This window comes from Ambystoma mexicanum, chromosome 1q, assembly GCF_040938575.1.
Source record: "Ambystoma mexicanum isolate Mex_15411 chromosome 1q, UKY_AmexF1_1, whole genome shotgun sequence".
In the NCBI taxonomy this organism is placed as follows: domain Eukaryota; kingdom Metazoa; phylum Chordata; class Amphibia; order Caudata; family Ambystomatidae; genus Ambystoma; species Ambystoma mexicanum.
This window is the reverse complement of record NC_090922.1, coordinates 1,297,415,396-1,297,434,148: the sequence shown is the minus strand read 5'-3', so window position 1 is coordinate 1,297,434,148 and position 18,753 is coordinate 1,297,415,396. Positions and strand designations below refer to the sequence as shown.

The window sequence follows — 18,753 nt, the reverse complement described above, 5'->3', positions numbered from 1 at the left end:
GTCTCGGCCTAGTATGTAGTGCCTAAATGAGGTGCTTTTCTCCTTATTTATGTGGATTAAATTTTGGGATGATATACCACTCATATCACACCCCCTTTTCAAATACCCCGGGGCACAATGGACCATGAACCATGCTGGTTAGTCAAATGCAATATTTATTTTAAAATTCAAAAGAATGCATCCCATTTTTTAATATGGGGCAACAATCACCAATGTGGTGTTAATAACAATAAGAATGTAAGCAATGCACTTAGTTTAACCTTCTAGTGACACATATACAACACACCAGGGAATAGAAACACTTTTTGATTTTAAGATAGATAGCACTCAAGTTAGGATTTCTCCCTGTAAAGTTCCCTCAACCCACAAATAATCACTTATGAATAGATATAAGGAAGCAGCAGGTGATCAGGAATAAGAAGCTGGAAACGGAATTCAAATCCGACCTTCCCTCCCCAAATAAGTGAAAAACGGATTTGAATCCCTTGCAATGTTGAAAGGACACCCGGAAATGGATGAATAAAATAAGGAATGTGTGCAAAAACCTTTAAACAAATAGTTCTTCACTAAGGCAACAATGTAAAGGTACTAACTATCACAAGCAATGGATTAGCAAGAGCATACAGTTCGAAAATGAATGGAAGATTAGTTTACAATCCAAATGACTCGTTGGAAACTGCAAATATTTCAGTTTTCCGTGTAAATGTACTAAAACGGTTTCTTTGAAAAACGGGTGAAATATTACAAATCGCAATGCAGTTTTTTGGTTGGGGGATAGCTCACAGGTACACTATGGAAGTGAAAGTAAGTCTCTAGCTGGTACATTTAATGAGTTATGCAAGATCTAAGAAGGTGCACTTTGAGTAAAAAGAAGCGGTGAAAAAGGAAAGGCAATCCGTTGTGGCAAGAATAGTTTTACTCTACACTACAGTATTCTGGCTAGGCCACCAAGGAGGGACACAGTAAACTCCAGGGTTGATTCGCAAGTTCAACCCTCTCGCCCCAGCGCCCAGCCTGGTGGAGCCAGTCCGATCATTCGAAATAGGATTAATAGCTTAGGGTTTCACAAGACAAAATTACTAAAGAGATGGCGCTAGCACTAGAAATGAAGGGCAGGGTTGCAAGAATGATTGTGACAGTTTGAACAAGGTATCGGGATAAGGATATGGTTACTTAGAGAGTGGGATGAGAACAAAGACCAGATAGGCTATGGGTTTAGGTGGGGTGGCAATTGATACTCGTAGTCCACTTTTTAGTTTTTGGATTTTGGACAGTCTACGATTCTGGTCACTACACAGCAGGGTGCCTGGCAAACTGGGCAGTTCTGGTTACCGGGTAGCACTTCTGGACTGGCAATTCTGGTCACTGGATAATAGAGGTCATCGGGGTAGCAGGATTGCAGCAGCATGCAGTGAGTGGCAGCAAGCCAAGCTGGATCAGGATGCCAAAGGTACCACAGTTTTCCCCTGGTTAATGGGAAATTTAGTGTTTTTTATGTTGGAAGCCTTGCTGGGAACGGGATCAGCACTGCCTGTGTGCTGAAGTGGGCCCTGGAGTAAGATCAGCAATGCTTCACCTTGTAGTTGGAGTCTGGATCTAGAAGATGACAGGAACGCAGCGCAGGAAATCAGGAAGAGTGTCTGTGTGTGTCTAGAGTCTTGTCAGCGATCCTTATTTATAGTGCATAATGACATCATCAAAGCATAGGCTGGAGAGGGTCAACTAAGCACGTCCCTAAACTACTACTTGGATTGGACAGGGTGCTAATCTCCACCTTGCTCTCAACTGGTTGGATTTCCAAGGGAATGATGTCAGGGTGAGTTTTACGATGTCCAACAACTCCCACATTTACTTTACTTAAAGTTCAATTTTGCCAGAAACATACATTTATACCATTGCAATCTCTTGGCAAATTATATACACAGGTTACATATTTTGTCCAGCACATATCCGTCCAATCCTCCAGTCTGTGGGACCTTGTTTCGCCCTTCTGATACATTTTGGCAATTTTGAAGATGAAAGATTCAGCTTAAAAGTCCACAACTTTATACACAGATGCAAATTATCCCAAGGAATGTATGTACAAAATGTTTTGTTTGCAACATTGATACTTTAAGATTTATCCTCAATACTTTGCCCTTTCTGTCCCCAAGCTGGCAGTCAGTTCTATCATGTCTCAAAAGAAAGCAAAAAAAAACCACTTTTAAACTGCAACATTTTTACAATTTTTCAAAATCTTGCTGCAGAGATAGGAGTCTTTAAAGTTTATTCCTGAAATAGTCTTTGTGAACAAATGGCAGTTCCTTTTGTCCCTGGGTCACATATATATATATATATGTATATTTCAAATACGAACAGCTTGAAACAGAAACAATTCAGGCGAGCAGCACTCCACGAACAAAAGTGTTCCAATAATCCAAATAATCACGGAAATCCAACAGCAAACACTGCAGCATCGGTTGTGTGTAATATAACAGCCTTTATTTTGCGTGTGCAGCAGATAAAAAGTAATCTCCCAGTGCAAATTTTGCTTAGCCAGACGCAGCCTGACGCGTTTCACCACTAACCAGTGGCTTGTTCACAATATATATATATATTAACTTCGACTGCTGCCAGTTGTCATTTCCTTCAGAGCATGGTGGGGGTTTCTCCCTTGATTAAAGTTATATTGTCCCTTCACACCTCAGGCTTCCCTTCCCTGGGAGCTTCATTATCTGGGTCCCAACAGACAAGAGTCTGTTCAACCCCGTAATTATAAGGGGGCTGTCAGTATCTGCTGAGAGCCCTCCTTTTGGTGCCACCCCTCCAAGCAGAAAACCTGTTTTTCAACTTGCAACTCCAGCCACCATGGTTTTAACCTTTAATTTCTGATTTTAGATCCAGAATGAAAGCAAGCCGGTTGCATAAAATAACCCATGTTATATAATCTCACCAGCAGCAAACCCCTTCATATTGCCAAAGACTGGCAGGCTTTCATTCATCAGTGTACTGTTCCCACACACAGGCATTTGTTTTTCTTTAGTTTGCAAAAGCCCATTATAATTTTCCTTTTTAAATTCAACTTTTCATCTCCAGCAAATTCTCACTATGTCTGCAGCTATAGTTATTCTCTTGAAATACTGGAGTTGGTCTGAAGCACGGATATATTGAAGCAGGCATGGATCAGCTAGTTAGTTTCTCTCAGAACGCTGAGTTTTGGATACTTTTGCAAAGAAAATGACTGTTTCCCGTGTGAGTAACAGTAACGTTCCTGGTTTTGACTTGTTTATCAATTCAAAAGAGTTGTTTTGACTGGGCTTATCAATTCAAAACCATGCCTGGTTTTGCTGAGGCACAGTGAAACACACAAGGCTTGGTAGGGCTTATTAATCACAGTGGCTTTAAGGAATAGAGGGAATTGGCGTCACAGCAGCTTTTTTTTAAAGGTGAAAAAACTGTTTCTTTTCAATGGATATTTTGGCTTTTGCAGCAAAGCAACGCTGCTTTTTCCACTTTTTTACTTTTGTTTGTGAGAACCCACCTGCAATGTCATATAATGTGCCCCCTTGTTCCATCCTGCCCGATGTGTGCTTGGCAGGACAGTGCAGCTATTTTTGTTGTTTTTGTTGCAAAACCCAGTTTTGAGCCATGGCTCTCTCAGGAGCCAGCTCAACCCTTTTGTGGTTGTTTCTGCGCAAATGCAGCTTAGTGATGTCAGACAATGCCGTTGAGTGGGTCAATATATCCCACATCATTCACTGGACCTTAATGGCCATTTTGAACAAAGTCTACTGGCTTTGCCACAGGGAACCCAGTAAATCATCTTGAACTAGAATTCTATGGAATGGTCTCCTAAGTGCTTATTGGATGTCTAATCTTTGTCCACCAGTTGTGCGAAGTGACTGAGGCGCCGGCTGTTTAGTTCCAGAGAATCTGGGTGTGATGGCCTCATGTGTACTGTTCTTAAGGACGGTAATAAAAGAAACCTCATGCTAAACATATGTTTTACTATATTGCTTTATCCTTTGTACACTGTATTTGGGTATAGCTGTAGTGCTTGCTTCGCTGGGATACAGACAATACCCAATTGTAGTGAATATGTAATATTTCAGAAAACAAGCCTTGCCGGTTTCTATCCTTTTTTCCTTACTAAGTACAACATGGACTAGAACATTCAATGATTTCATTGGGGTTGAAGGTTTTTTGATATCTCTCCTGGTGATGTCATTGGGTTCAGAAAATTCTGTGATGTCGCTTCCTGTGATGTAATATGTGGAGGGGGGTCAGACATTGAATGCAATTTAGACTCCAAGATTGGATTGAATATACTACTGACAGAAATATGTAATTGCTAAAACAAAAGTGCTTCTACAACTAAGTGTCCCTACTAAGCCCCAGATAATAAAGGGTATGGCCATGGAGATAAGATTAGACACTTTATTTTGTAAGCTATTTGCAGCACAGCCGTTCATCTGAACTATGTTTTGTTGTGAGCAGATTGGAATGCATGTATTGCTGTAGGTTGATTAATGTTTTAATTATATCGTGAACATGTACCATTCGAAATGTGAACCGGCTGAAGGCGCTGACCTTGCATTCTCTTTTCAGGTCCTGTGCTCAGCTGCTACCTAACCCGACACGCACATGGATTCGTACAAAGCCGGCTGTTACCCTACTATTTCCATATAGGATCTGCATGTGCTTTCTTTAATCTGTCTATATTTACTATGTATCACCCTCGTGAAAGCCTGAATGAGCATGAAACAAAACAGGTACTGTATTTGTATCTTGATTTTAGTGGGTATCTTGTGCTTTAACCATTGACATGTGGCATTATTTGAGCTTGCGGGTTACCCTGTAGCCTACATACTGTAAGGGGTCAGTAATGTGAGACTCACAACTGTTTAGTTTTCTCAAGGTTTGATATTTGATTTTGAACAAAAATAGAAAATAAACCCCAACTATCTTACTCTACCAGGGGATTCCCTACCAAGTCTAGGATCTAAGGGCAAACCTTCTAGCATACACAAAACTAACCCTCACACTGAACAAAACAACATTAAAAGTAACATATAAAAAAACATCAATAAAAAGTTACCAAATGACCAGTTTATTGGATGACTTCTATTTGGCCTGGACAGATCTTGCTCCCCCAGGAGTGTCCCAAAGTCATTTTCTTCCAAGGAAAGAAAGTCTTAGTCTTGAAAAGCCAAAGAAAGAAAAGTTCACACAACTTCTCCAGCGTCTTTAAATACAATTTGTCAGGATGCTTCGTCTCAGGGTTTGCTCTCTCTCTAGCAACTCCCTTCTGCCAGTGACACTGTGAAAACAAACTCCCTTGTCCCACAGTTTGCTTCTGCTTCTACTACTTCAAATAATAATGTTCTGACAAAAGGTTGGGCAACTTCAACAAGACTCTTTGACCTCTACAGGTTGGCAAGGCACCTCCCTTGTATGGCAAGAAAGGGCAGCCTCCTTGCCTTATCTTTCCTTCTTGCAACTACCACAAAATCTGTCTTTAGCTCCCAGACTGCTTCCTCTCAACTTAAACAGTCTCAGCTTACAGATTTAGAATGAATTCTTGTAACAAGTACCCAGCTTCATATATGCAACTACTTGCCTCCAGCGGTTACTCCAAAGCTATATTACGACTCTTTCAGTCTTGGATAACCTTGTCGCCCTTCTATCAGAGGACACTGGGTGTTCAGCAGCTTCAAAAAATGTAAAACTATGATGTTCAGTTCTTAATTGAGCTTGCTTCGTTTGAAAAGGGTTTGATCTACTGGGTTGGGTAATACTTGTTTTCAGGGTCAGACTGGGCCAAGAAATGGACCCAGTCACCCAAAGAAAAGTGGCCCACCCCTCACATCATGACTCTTGACCTCTGACATCACCGGAAGTGATGTCATTTGACCCCACCTCAAGTGACATCGCGGGAAGTGATGAAACACAACCTTTCACCCCTTGACAAAACAGGAAGTGGCATCAAATAGCATTGTTCCTGAGTACACTAAACTACTGTGAATGCAAGCAGACATCCAAGGCCAAATGATATGTTATTGTATAGCACTTGCGCTTAAGCTCTTTTTTATTTATAGAACAAATATGCATACAATATCACCCAACCTGTGTTTCTACACATGTATCGACCTAAGAAGGAGGAAAGGCTTTTTGAAAGAAAAGAAAAAATGGAAAAAAATAAATATTTTTTTCCAATTTTCTTTTCTTCCAAACAGGCCCAGGCATGGCCAAAAACCGGTCCCCACTCCGCAGAGACGATTTCGTCCCGGCCACGGGCCGAAAGGCCAATCCGACCCTGCTTATTTTTCAGCAACTTCTATAACTGCTCTGTAATTGTTCAGTATGTTAAGAGCAATGTGTTTCTTTGTAGATACGAAATAAGGCACACGTGAATTTGTCTTGATAAACTATTATAAAGATGTGCTTTCCCTCTTTTCAGTTAGTGTTCGGCTTCCAAAGAATATGAGAAACACTGTTTCTTGTGCGCTGCCTCTTCGTGATGTTAAGTGGGCTTGTAACATTGCAGGAAAATCAAATCCTACTTCATACGTTTTACCAGCAACGTTCTCCTCTTTAATAGGAGACACGCGACCACTCAGCAACAATTTATATCTAACAATGGGGAAATAGAAGCTTTATCTATACTCAGGCACTTTAGCTTTGTTGGTATATGCGCGTAATACAATTCCCTTGTTAGAATGACTTCCCACTTCTGTGAACAACATTTACTCGCTTTTACTGGCACAAAAGTATTATTTAAGCTGGTTACAGCTACCAGCAAGGCTTCCTTGATGATCTGGAGTACGGAGCTTCCTTCTACCGACTCCAGAATCACAGGGACTGCAGCCTGCTTCTGCTTCCCGGCTAATTGTCTGACTTTGCCAAAAGCAAATAGGCCTGCCTTCATGTCCTTGGCTCAGACATGCCTCCCAGCCCTCTTTTTCATCATTCCCTGAGGGATTCTGTGACATTTAGTCCACTTGAGAGAAATTTAGTTTCTTTACCTCTTTAAAAGGTTTAGAGATGACTACCTTTCTTGATGTTATTAAGTGAGCTTTTACCTTTTTGGTGGCAGATGGGACAGGAAAAGTCACATGTTTGACGTTCCTTTTGGTATTGTGGAGGATGTATGGATTTAGGGGTATAAAAGAATGGTTTTATAGATGTAGCAGCTGTAGATATTCAAATCCTAGGTTTTACTAGTCAACCATAAATTGAAATTCAGCAGAATGGCAAGATGCTATAACATCTCTTGGAATATTACCAGCATCCGAGGAACAATACCATGTGTCACCCTGTGAAATCACCCCACTACCCTGGGCCTCGTCTCTACTCAGGTGATCCTTCTGTAGTACACCACTCCCAGGATTGGAATCAGGAAGCGTCTGCCCTCTCCTGGCCACCTGGGAAGAGACTGTAGACAGGGTGTTAGTGGGGGATCCGCAGGATTCTCCCACAATACTCAAAAGCACTTTCATCTTTCCATATACGCTTTGGAATTTAGCCATGTGGGAGTGAGATCAGAGAATTTCCAGCTCAAAATATTCCCTCAAAGATTTTCTATGCATATATGGGATTGTTTACTAGACGGCGCCACAGGCCTCTCCTGTCCTTTTCTCTGAATTGCATGGAATGGAGCCTCCCGTTCAAGTTGCATTTTTCATGTCATAGTTTCCTTCTGAGTTTTTATCTTTAGTGCTTGATGCACTGCTGTTTATCCTGCAATGCTCCTTCAGTTAAATCGGTATAGGCTTCTTCATTGGAAGAATTTTCTTACCAGGCCTCCTCAGCATAAGAAGGTCTTTCTACAACCAAAAAAAGGGCCAGCAAATAAGTGTTCTTTCTTCAGAGCACCGTGGCCTGGTGACTGGTTCATCTGAAATTGAAAGACCCACAAGAACAGAGTGGTTCTCATTAATCCAGGTCCAACCCTGAGAAACCCTGCTCCGTGTCTAAACCCGTAACATTCAGGTCCAAGAGGTTAAATATGTGTAATGGCTTGTGGATTCCCTCTAAAAGGGCTAAAGCAAAACAGAAGTGTGTGGTTCATCTGAAAGGAGCTAATCTGGCTACAGTTATCTCATAGGGATGCTAGACTAGCACCTGCGTGTGCATCATACTCGGATTCCTCTTTTGCCTTCAACAGTTATGGAGGACCTCATAGTTCCTTTCTGAGGAAAATGTCAAGATCCCTAAAATGGCAGAGAAGGCTTCTTAAGAGTGCAAATGCACCACCATTTCCAGTGCTCTCTGGTTCTTCAGGAACTTCAGTGGCCAACTGGTGTTGCACAGGTGAAGGTTGTCTATATTCGAACCTCCTTGTGGTGAGATCATTTTGCCCCCTTGGTACATTGTTCAGCTCCAACTCGTATGTTGCGTCCACTAACATTGTATTTGCCAGCGACTTTATCACCCCCTGGTGTATTTGGGCCCAATGGCGTCTCCCCTCCCTCTGGTCTTATCTTGTGCCTAAACAGCAGCATCCCCTCAGACAACAGATTTGTCGTCATATTTCAAGCCCTAATTCAATTCCCTTCTAAGAAAGGATATTGTATGGCTATTGTTAAGGAGATGCTTTCTCATGAGTCTCCTCCTCTGGTTGTCCCAGTATCTTTTGGATTTTCTAGTAGAGACTACGGTTGTTTTACCTGCGGTGCTGGTTTAAACTGAACACGTGGGTGCTTTACTTCCCCTGGTTGCTCCAAAATCGTAGCTCTCTTAATACCAAGGCTAACTCTTATGCCTCTGACTACAGGCTGTCCAACCTCAAACCACCCCTCCCACAGACCCAGGATATCCTGATGGGGGGGGGGGGGGGGAGCTATGCCCATTATGTTGCTGAGCAAGAGATTCCTTAGTCTGTCTGCGATTTCCATGAGAGGATTTTGGGTCATCTTGCATTTTTTTAAATCCCAGCACCAGAAGTGACTCAGGCAGAGCCAGGCATGCTGTTTACAGGCCTGGCTTCCAGGGGTTATGAACGCTCAGACGTTGTAATACTAAATGATGATTTAGCCAAGGCAACAAAGTTCTGGCTAAGGCCTCTTTCTAATCCTGCAACTAACCCAAGGGTGACTATCACATATATAGGCCCCCTCTTCTACGGAGACTTGTTTGGTTGCTCATTCACAGCCACTTTTGTCAGTGGCAGTTGCTAAAAGGGTTTATTCCAAATCGGCTCCTATCAGTTCAGGTGCTCAGTCCCGAGTAAAGAAGACCAATTATTAGAGCGGATTGGCAAGAGAGTCTATCGGTACTCATTACATTTGTGCCAAGTCACGTTGGACATGCTCCTGGTGGTCTGAATCAAAGGCTGTGAAATTAATGTTCAGACTTTTAACAGTTTGTGCCCAAGGACAGGAGACCCTTCCAATGCCGGACTTGCCAAGGTCAAGCAGATCGCCCATGATTTACTCCTGTCTGTAGTGGATCACATCAACACTGCTGCAATAGAGTATGATAGTTTGCGAGGATACATGGTACAGTTACATGAGAGCCAATGTTAATCTTCATGTCTAAGACTAAATGCACAGATCTTTTCAATCCTGAAAAATAATCCATTATCACTTAGTCTCTGGCATTGCTCACCAAGCCGCTTCATAATCTCTTGTGGTCATCTCTGGGAGGTGAGGTGTAAGTCCCTCAGAAGGTCCAGGTGGTTTCAGGAACTCCTGGAACAAGACAAAGGGAAACTGGCCCTCCTCCTACTGCTATATTTGTTGGCAGCATTCGAATTGGTAAATCACCAAGTTTTATGTAATCTTCTCATCTCCGCAGCACACTTTTCAGACAAAGCCGCTGCGTGGATCAGATAATTTCTGGAGAATAGATCAACAAGGGTCTTCTCTCCCTCAGCCGAAACTGCACCAGTCATGTACGCAGCCCCCCAAGGCTCATGCATATCTCCAACACTTTACAATGTGTTTACAAAGCCCCTCTTCGATATCCTCGACCATTTGGGTGTCACCTACACTAATTATGCAGATGACACCCAAATACTCATCCCCATCACCGGTGACCACAAAGTAGCTTCTAAAGCACTCAATAACATGTACTCTGTCATCCAGGCTTGGATGGCACAACATGGGCTCTGTCTTAACGACGATAAAACTGAGCTACTCATCCTTGGCTCACGACATAGACTCAACAAGTTAGACCCCAACTTTGACTCCTTCACCATAAATGGCAACATCATTAAGGCATCTAAGGACGCAACAACTCTTGGCATCTACCTAGACTCCACTATAACCTTAGACAGACAAACCAACGCAATAACCTCGGCAATGGCCTACACTTGCAAACTAATCACTGCATGCCGACCATTCCTAACCACCAACAACTGCACCACTATAGCCAGAGCACTTGTCCTGTAGAAACTCGACTACTGCAATGCGGTCTATCTAGGGGTTAGCCGACGGAATACAAACAAATTACAGGTGTTACAAAATAATGCCATTAGGGCAGCACTGAATATCCTCAGAGCCCATCATATCTCAGAAATCAAACGCAGCCTAAACTGGCTCTCGGTCAACCAAAGAATTGCCTTTAAAGCATTGTCACTCACGCACAAATGGCCTCGCAAACCGTGCACCGAGTTACCTTTTTAAAACTATTCACACGCGCAACACCACTGACAGCCCTGTTAGGCTGCACAAGGGCATTGCCTTAAGATTCAAAGGTTCAAGCTGCAGAAGGCAGAGGTGTGGGGGGGGGTTAGCAGTTTCCCTGTGCTTGCTGCTAAACTGTGGAATACTCTACCCACCTCACTAAGATCTGAACCATCCTACCACTCCTTCAGAAGCAAATCCTGGCTTCTAGCGGAAGATCACTTGCCAACCAGTACTAGACGTTACGCCTTCGCCCTCTCCTGTCTGTTATGAGACTCCTACCTGTAACCATGTAAATATGTATAACGTCATTATACTCAAATGCCCAATAACTATCTTCTGTATATCTGTAAGTAATGTATTTATGCACCATTGTACTTTATATACGTAACTGTGTAACGCTAAGAAATGCGCCCAGATGCCTCGGGGCTTGGTGCACTTTACAAATAAACAAAATACAAATACACACTACTATTGCAGAGCAGCCGTTGCATCACAGGACCAAGGAATTTTCCTGTTGTGGGCCTTTTGAACTGTTTGGTTACCCGAGGCTCCATTCTAGTCCAACTGAATGCTTCTTCTCAGCCAACCATTCCGCCTTCCCTTTCTGGTCAACCACCTACCGGCTCTCTTATTCTGTAACAATTTTTTCACTTTCCTATTTCTTTTACCTTTCCCCATCACCTTGACTTCGGGTCCATTCCACCTTGTATTGACTCTTCTTCCCTTCTCTTATAGCCTTGTTCCTCACTCTCCCACAACCCTCTCCCTGCACTCACACCCCTTAAACATGGCTCCCAGGATCTCCACCATCATTTTTCCCCTTGCCTACCACGCAACACATGCTCCCCCTCCACCGCCTGTCACTTGGCCCGTTATCTCACTGCATCTTACCTCACTTCTCCACAATGATACCTTCTTTAATTCTCCCCAAGGAAGGGTGGTGGTGTGGGGATCCTGATCATTAAAGCCTGCTATATTGCCCTCCAGCACCCCTCGGACATCACCTCTTCCTCTTTCGAATATGCTACTATTCAATTCCTCCCTCCTTTTACTGTGACTGTTCTGGCTCTCCTTCCGTAACCTGAACCTTCTCCTTGAGTTGCTCTGTCCTACAAAATGACAATGGGGATGTCATTAAAAAACATTTGCAAGCCCTTCACAGCCACCTGACTTTCCGCTTTCCTTTCTAGCTACTAGCTATAGCACCACCTTACCCACTGTGGTGGGAACTCTTCACCTTGTCTTTCTATTTTGCTTTCCTGCTTTGACCTCTCCATTGCCCCTCCTCTACCTCTGATCTCTCCATTGTACACTTAACATTTCGGGCCCCTCACATTCTACTCCTCTCTTTAATGACTAAGCGGAAATTGAGGCATGACTCTTCTACCCCTTACATTGGTGAGGTGAAGATTAAGGCCTTTTGCCTATCTCTTTCCTCTAGTGATGCCTGTTCTATTGGTCATGCTTTTTCTGAGTTTTGACCAACACGATCCTGCTTGCACATTCACGCCCTCATTTCCTCAGCCCTGGATTGCCTCAGATTCAGACCTCAAAAGAAAAACATGCTCCTTAGCCTACGATGCTGGCCCAAATCACGGACCCCCCCCCCCCACCTTATATCTAGCCTACAAAAATATCCCTTGCTGCTCTCATCTCTGCAAATCTTCCTACTTCACAAACCGAATCTTCACAATAACCCTCACAAACTTTTATCTCCCCTCCAAGCTTTGCTCCCACCTCCAAAACGAATATCTATCGCCTTCTCCCTTTCTACTCATGACTTTATTACTTTCCCTCTGAAATCTCTATAAAGTTTGTGACACAGCCCTCCTTCTGTCCACCACCTCTCCCCACTACCCATTCTACTTTTGACTACTTCTCACTTACCTTTCCTGCAAAATTAGCACCCATTCTTTGCAGCCCCAACCCATCTTATGCTCCTATCGATTTGTTAGATCACGAACGGTCAAAGACTTGGTCTGAATCGCCTGCCTTTCCCTCTCGCTGAGCTCATTAACTTCTTACTCTCGGCTGGACTCTTCCCTGCCTCCTTCAAATCTGAAACTGACCCAAACCTTTGGCCAGTAAATGCCCGGTGACCCTCCTCCATTATTTAAAGGTAGTTTTCAACCTGATAATGAAGTATCTTGAGGATAATTGCATTTCAGTTCCACTGGAATCTGGCTTCCATAGTAACACTCCACTGAGAATGCACTCATGTAGGTGTCCAACTTTCTCTTATGCTCACCACTCAAAACTCTTCTATACTCATTGTTTTTTACCTCTATGCCGCTATCGACATCAACCACACCGCTCAACTCCAGGCACTTGGAGAAATACAGAAAAAGAGAAAACTACGTAATAATTCAGCAAATTCCTACACTAGAATTAAAATGGTAAAATACTATTTAAAATCCATACAAAAGCATTAAATAAAATTAGGATACTTTCCAATTATATCCATTGTGCCTATTCTATGTAAACAAAAGTAGGGCCTATTTCCAGATAATAAACGCTGAGGCAGTCACTAATATCGAGTTGGCACAATAAATATTATTTCAAAATTGATAGGATTGGATACATTCCAGATGTGTCGAAATAGAGTATCCCTTCAAATAAGCTTCAGATAAGATCGGACACCTGGTGAGTGTGACGGGAAGTTTCAATAACACCACGGCATAAATGACAAGTACCATCCAAAGTCCCAATAAAACTGCCAGTATATTATCTGGTAGGAAGTATGTTAAATCGCAGATAAAAAAATAAATCTTTTCATCTGCATACTACAAGATTTAGCCAAATACAAACAAGGAATATTGGGAGAGATACCTTGAGCAGAAAACATTCAATAATTTATTTTAGATTGAAGGCTACATAGGCTAGTATCGGTGTCCCAAGCAGAAGTTCTGTCTCTTCTTCAATAGGTGCTCTGCCGTAGTGAAATCAACTAAATCTACCACCTGCAGGAATGAGTTGGTATGAACTGTTTAGCAATGAGACAATAAACTATCTTGAGATGTTGAGGCAGCATACCAAGTTAATACAAATTTGCAGCACAGTACAAACCATATGGACCTCGGGACGGGAAGCCAAGTTCTAATCTCAGGGGTTCCATATGTACAGAAAAGGGGACACCAAGAATAGATCTCAAATGCTTTCCTTCTAAGATCTCCGACCATTTCAATTTGCACTCGGGGACAAAAATAATTCCATATAAAATACATGGTACAATGCTGGTAAGATAAATTAATCCTTCAATGTTAAAATCACCATGTTTGCAAACATTTTTAAAAGCAACTATTTTTTAAGAATCCTGGGTAGGAAAAATAAATCACAATAAAATTTGCAGTTGGGACGAAATGTAACAGGAAAAATGTAGCTTTCTACTGTTTGAAGTGTAGTGCCTTCAATTTTCCAAACAAAGGGATCTTACTCTTCAGCCTGACATCAGTCCTAACATATTGATGCTTAAATTGTTCTGCTTAATGTAAAGGGACAAGGCATCAATCGAGCTTCAGACATGATGCTTATTAAGTCACAAATATTGTGCAATGTGGAGTGAGCCCTACGAAAACCAGTTCGGAACTTATATAGGAGACCTTTGCTCTCAGCCCAAGCATTATGTTTTTTAATAGCATCATCGAGAAGTTGGTTAGGATTGTATTGGTCACCCTTCTTGAATACAGCAATTAAAATGGAAGACCGCCAACTTGAGGTGATAATGCCTGTCTAAGATTTTTCAAAAAAGGCAAACCAAAGGACAAGACCATAAGTCGGGATTGGCCCGGATCACAGCATTAGCGATCCCATCAGGACTAGAGGTCCTTGAATTTTTGAGACCCTTAATGATTAGCTGGCTGTCAAGGTGGTCAAAGGCCACCACCCCGCTCCATTCATGTGTCCCATCAGGGAGAGAAAAGGCTTGATAGGTAACATCAGCATAAAGAGCGGTTATAGCTCTAACCCAGTTAACCTCTGACACTGAATTTTCTTTCCGTTGATAACGTTCTGTAGAGACTGTCCTTATAAGCGACCAACATTTTTTATTGTCGTTATTCCACAAAAGTTTGAATAAGAACATCCAATTGGCATTAGAGATAAAGGCTTTATAAGTTCTTATCCAATTTGTATGCAGAGTAGATATATTTCCTAGCTGTGTCCTTTTATCTGCAAGGTGAGGCGAACGCTCTGCAGGGAGGCGATCCGCTGACAGCGGGGTGGTGGACCGCTTATTTTCGCCCATGGGATCGGGAGCGCACGATCGGCACGTCTATCCCCTGTCGGTCGCCATCTTGGAATAAGCTCCCCATTTTAAGCTACGGGGAGTATGTCGACCCTTGATACCGCATTCCACATGGCCGAATCAGGTATAACATGAGTTACTGGAAGGGTGTAGAGTGAAGGAGACTTAAAATCTCCTGCCACAATGATGTTCCCATTAGGACATGCTTCCACCCAAGTCATCGTTATGCTATCAAGATTATTTAAAATTTGAAAGAGATTATTGTTGGCAGGCAGAAAATATACATTTACAATTAAAATACGGGGACAGATGTTTTTAGGGAAATAGATAATAGCAGGTAGTATATATGGTAACCTAGGATCAGAGGGAAAAGATTTTAGTCAATTGTGTTTGAGCTCTTATAGCTAACCCACCCGTAGGATGACCTCTGGCTTGTGTCATTGCAGCATAATACCTGGAAGCTGCCGATATTACATTGTTTAATAATCCATGGTTCTTGGAATAGGAAGATCTCACTATTGGATATGTGAGGAATGTCCTCAGGATGTGTTAGAAAGGAGCAATATGGGGGGCGTGGCTAGGCAACATGCCATGCGGCTGTGTTTCCCTTGAGCTCCTCTTCAAGGGGCCCAAGCCATGCTATATCTTCCTCTCATGGAAATTTTCACCCGAATCACTTGCTGAGTGATTAAGAAGAGATGCCAACACAGTGGCGAGCTTCAGAGGACAAAACACACCATACAAAGCCTGTTTTGCGAGTACGAATTACGGCGGTATTGGAGCACAAAATGGCAGCACATGCCACCTAAGGTCGTTACCGAGAGAGGGGCCTGCCGAACCCGGCGTGTCTGTGCTTGGCAATACTCGCCCCCAGAAACTTTGCGATGTGGCTCAGTGGGACCCCCAGAGGTTCGCAGCAGCTTGCCAGGACCGAGTGCGCCCGGTGACGGAGAGCCCAGGAGAGGAGGAGGAGGAGGAGGAGGAGGAGTGGCTCTGCAGGCTGGGACCTGGAGGCGGGAGGACCCTTGGCTAGGGCGACCAGAGCCAGACTCTGCTGTGCGGTGCTGCCCCTGGGAGCCTGACTGCTCGGGCGGCGCATAAAACATGGCCCTGGATTATCGGAGGTGCACCCCCACAGCCATGAAGCAGGATTCCGCCGAGACTGGACCCATGACGCACGAGTGAGTGATACCCCATCCTGAGCGGAGAGTGGAGATCCCCTCCTCTCCCCTTCTGCACGAACGCCCTCCACGCGGGGACCATCCTGAGGGCCCTGCCAAACCTTTTAAGAGGCTGCTATAAAACCCAACGGAAACGAGGGAAAGGACCTTACACCTCCTGCGGGTCCAACCTGATCACACCAAGTTAGACCATCTGAGACCGGCCCTGTGCACCCAACGTCTCTCGCCTCTCCAGCGGTGCTGTGACCACGGGCGGGGACCGCCTGGCGGCCCGCTTAGAGCCAGGACGGCCCTCTACTAGGGTGAACAGAACGGAAGCGCTGGGGCGGTGAAAACTCTGATGGACCGTGGCGGGTTGGGGACTGGGCCACGCCGGGTCCTTCTGCGCTACCATGCTATAACCCACGGCCCTCTACTAGGGTGAACGGAACGAAAGCATTGGGGTGGGGAAATCCCTGATGGACCGTGGCGGGTTGGGGGCTCGGCCCGCCGGGTCCCTCTGCGCGGCGCTACCACTGGGATCTTCCATGCTCTGGGTGGTGCATAAGATAACACCCCTGGGGTTGGGGGCTGCCGGGGTAGCTGGTAAGGCTGGTGGAGGTCCATTGAGGTTAGAAGCAGCCCTGACATAAGGTGGGGACACAGGAGCAATAAAACCTCTGTAGCTTTGAACTACGGACAGAGAGGGAAGTGAAGAGACATTACGAGGCGAACCCCCGACGCTCACCACTCATCTAAGGTCCACGAAGGGAAAAACCGCTTGAGCTGCCCTTCAGAACACTGCCGAGCACTGCATCATCCCAGGCAGAGAACGGAAATTCTTTTGGCCTCTACAGACACACTTGTCGCATTGGAACAACCTCGAAGGACCTTCTAAATCTCTTTTGGGTCCTAAATAAAACCCCCGGAAACGCGGGAGGAGACCCTCCACAGGCCCTACCTGATTGCACCATAGCAAAACACCTGAGGCTGACCTCTCACAGTCGGCATTCCTCGCTCTCCCACTATTACTGCGACTATAAACAGAAGACCCCAACATCTACCCGAGGGGATGCCCAAAAGAGGGGTAAAGAAGGGTCACTGCATACAGGCCTACCTGTCACCACAAACTGTGGACCCATGCCTGCACGCACGGTCACTGCCGAAATTCACACCGCCCCATCTTCAAATTTGCCCTCAAACATGGCGTAGTCCAAGGAGAAACTGGAGCGGATGCTTAGAACCTTCAAACAGGTATCACCCACGAGATTGAGGAAGAGATAAAGACCTCCAAAGACTCCTTGGCTCAGTCTCTCTTAGACCTTACCTCTCACATTGGAGGGATTGAATCCAGGGTTAACGATCTGGAAAATACAGCATGTGAACAATCCCAAAACGAAGCACTTGCAGAAAGAGTGAAGGTCATTGAAGAGCAGATCGAAGACATATGGGCAAAACAGGCCGACTTAGAAAATAGGTCAAGACGGAATAATGTGCGCCTTCGCGGAGTCCCCCGACAGGTTGCTGATCAGGACTTAGCAGAATGCGTAGAGACTTTGTTCAGATCCCTTCTCGACCTCTCACCAAACGAAGAATTACAGCTAGACAGAACCCACCGGGTATATTCCTCAGCCCAACTTAAAAGGAATGACACCAGATGTGCTCACCGAGTACACTTTTTTTCACCAGAAAGAAGCAATCATGACAGCAGCCAGGAATTCGGACTCGATACAATTCCAAGGCACGAGGGTCCAGCTTTTCCAGGACTTGGGCTCCCTATACCCTGGCATGCAGACGGCATCTACAGAGGTTGACTGCCTGGCTGAGAACCCGAAAGGTCTGCTATCGCTGGGGGTTTCCTTGTAAGGTGATCTTGACGTCCATAGCCCAACATTATGTAATCTCTTCTGAGGAGGAAATGAGAGGCCTGATGCTAGAGGTGCCTGATAACGTTCAGAACACGGACGGGACTACTCCACATCCCCTGCCAAAAATCAGACGAGGAGAAACCCAGGCGACGACACCAATCTGTGACACATCCACACCAACATCTCGGCCCAGAGAAAGCAACCACCAACCCTGAAGAGACCACAATCCGGAATTTGGGGGAGGAGGAAGGATGGGCCGCCACCTGATCTGACCCTAATGAACAGTAATGCCCCGCGCTGAGAAGATATGCCCACCTAGGAGATCTTGACCAGGCCTCTGACGTGTTTTGTCTAAGTGGACCTACCACGGTCAAGCTGGGGAGCTTGGAACGCTGAAGATATCGCTTTCACCTCCTTCTACGGGCGCATTTATGAACGCCATGTCCTCGGTCCTGGACCGAGAGACCAATGGGAACTGGGTAATAAGTTTGTAAATTGCCAAGCTCCCCGCCTCCTCCGCATGCCCTGCCTGGTGATACTTAAGAGCATGGCAATTTCCACATCATAATCAGCTTGGGCGCCTGAGTGGATGGCGCCCGACTGATTAGTCATTAAGTTGGCATTATTGTCTCACTCATCACAGATTGCCTACAGTTCACATTGCAATGATTGATCTGGCTGATTATCCTGCTCTTGGCCCTCTTGGGGGAGCCGATTTAAAGCGAAAACCCATGCGACATGTTAATGGCAACCCCAAGCATTAGATGTATCTCTCTTAATGAGCAGGGCCTGAACTCTTTTCCCCCCTCAGCCCCCCTGAAACAAAAAGCTCTATTTCATAGACTATGGACGCTGGATGCTTTGGTCCGACA

At 44.6% G+C, this 18,753-nt stretch overlaps 1 long non-coding RNA gene across 1 annotated transcript in view; it reads left to right on the top strand.

Annotated features, from left to right (window-relative positions):
• The window catches only part of LOC138546237 (uncharacterized), a 340,336-nt gene that overhangs the window by 177,962 nt on the left and 143,621 nt on the right, over positions 1–18,753 (top strand). Inside the window, exon 3 of the long non-coding RNA XR_011290904.1 lies at positions 4,588–4,751. This is a non-coding gene — a long non-coding RNA (uncharacterized lncRNA). The remainder of the gene's footprint in view (positions 1–4,587; positions 4,752–18,753) is intronic.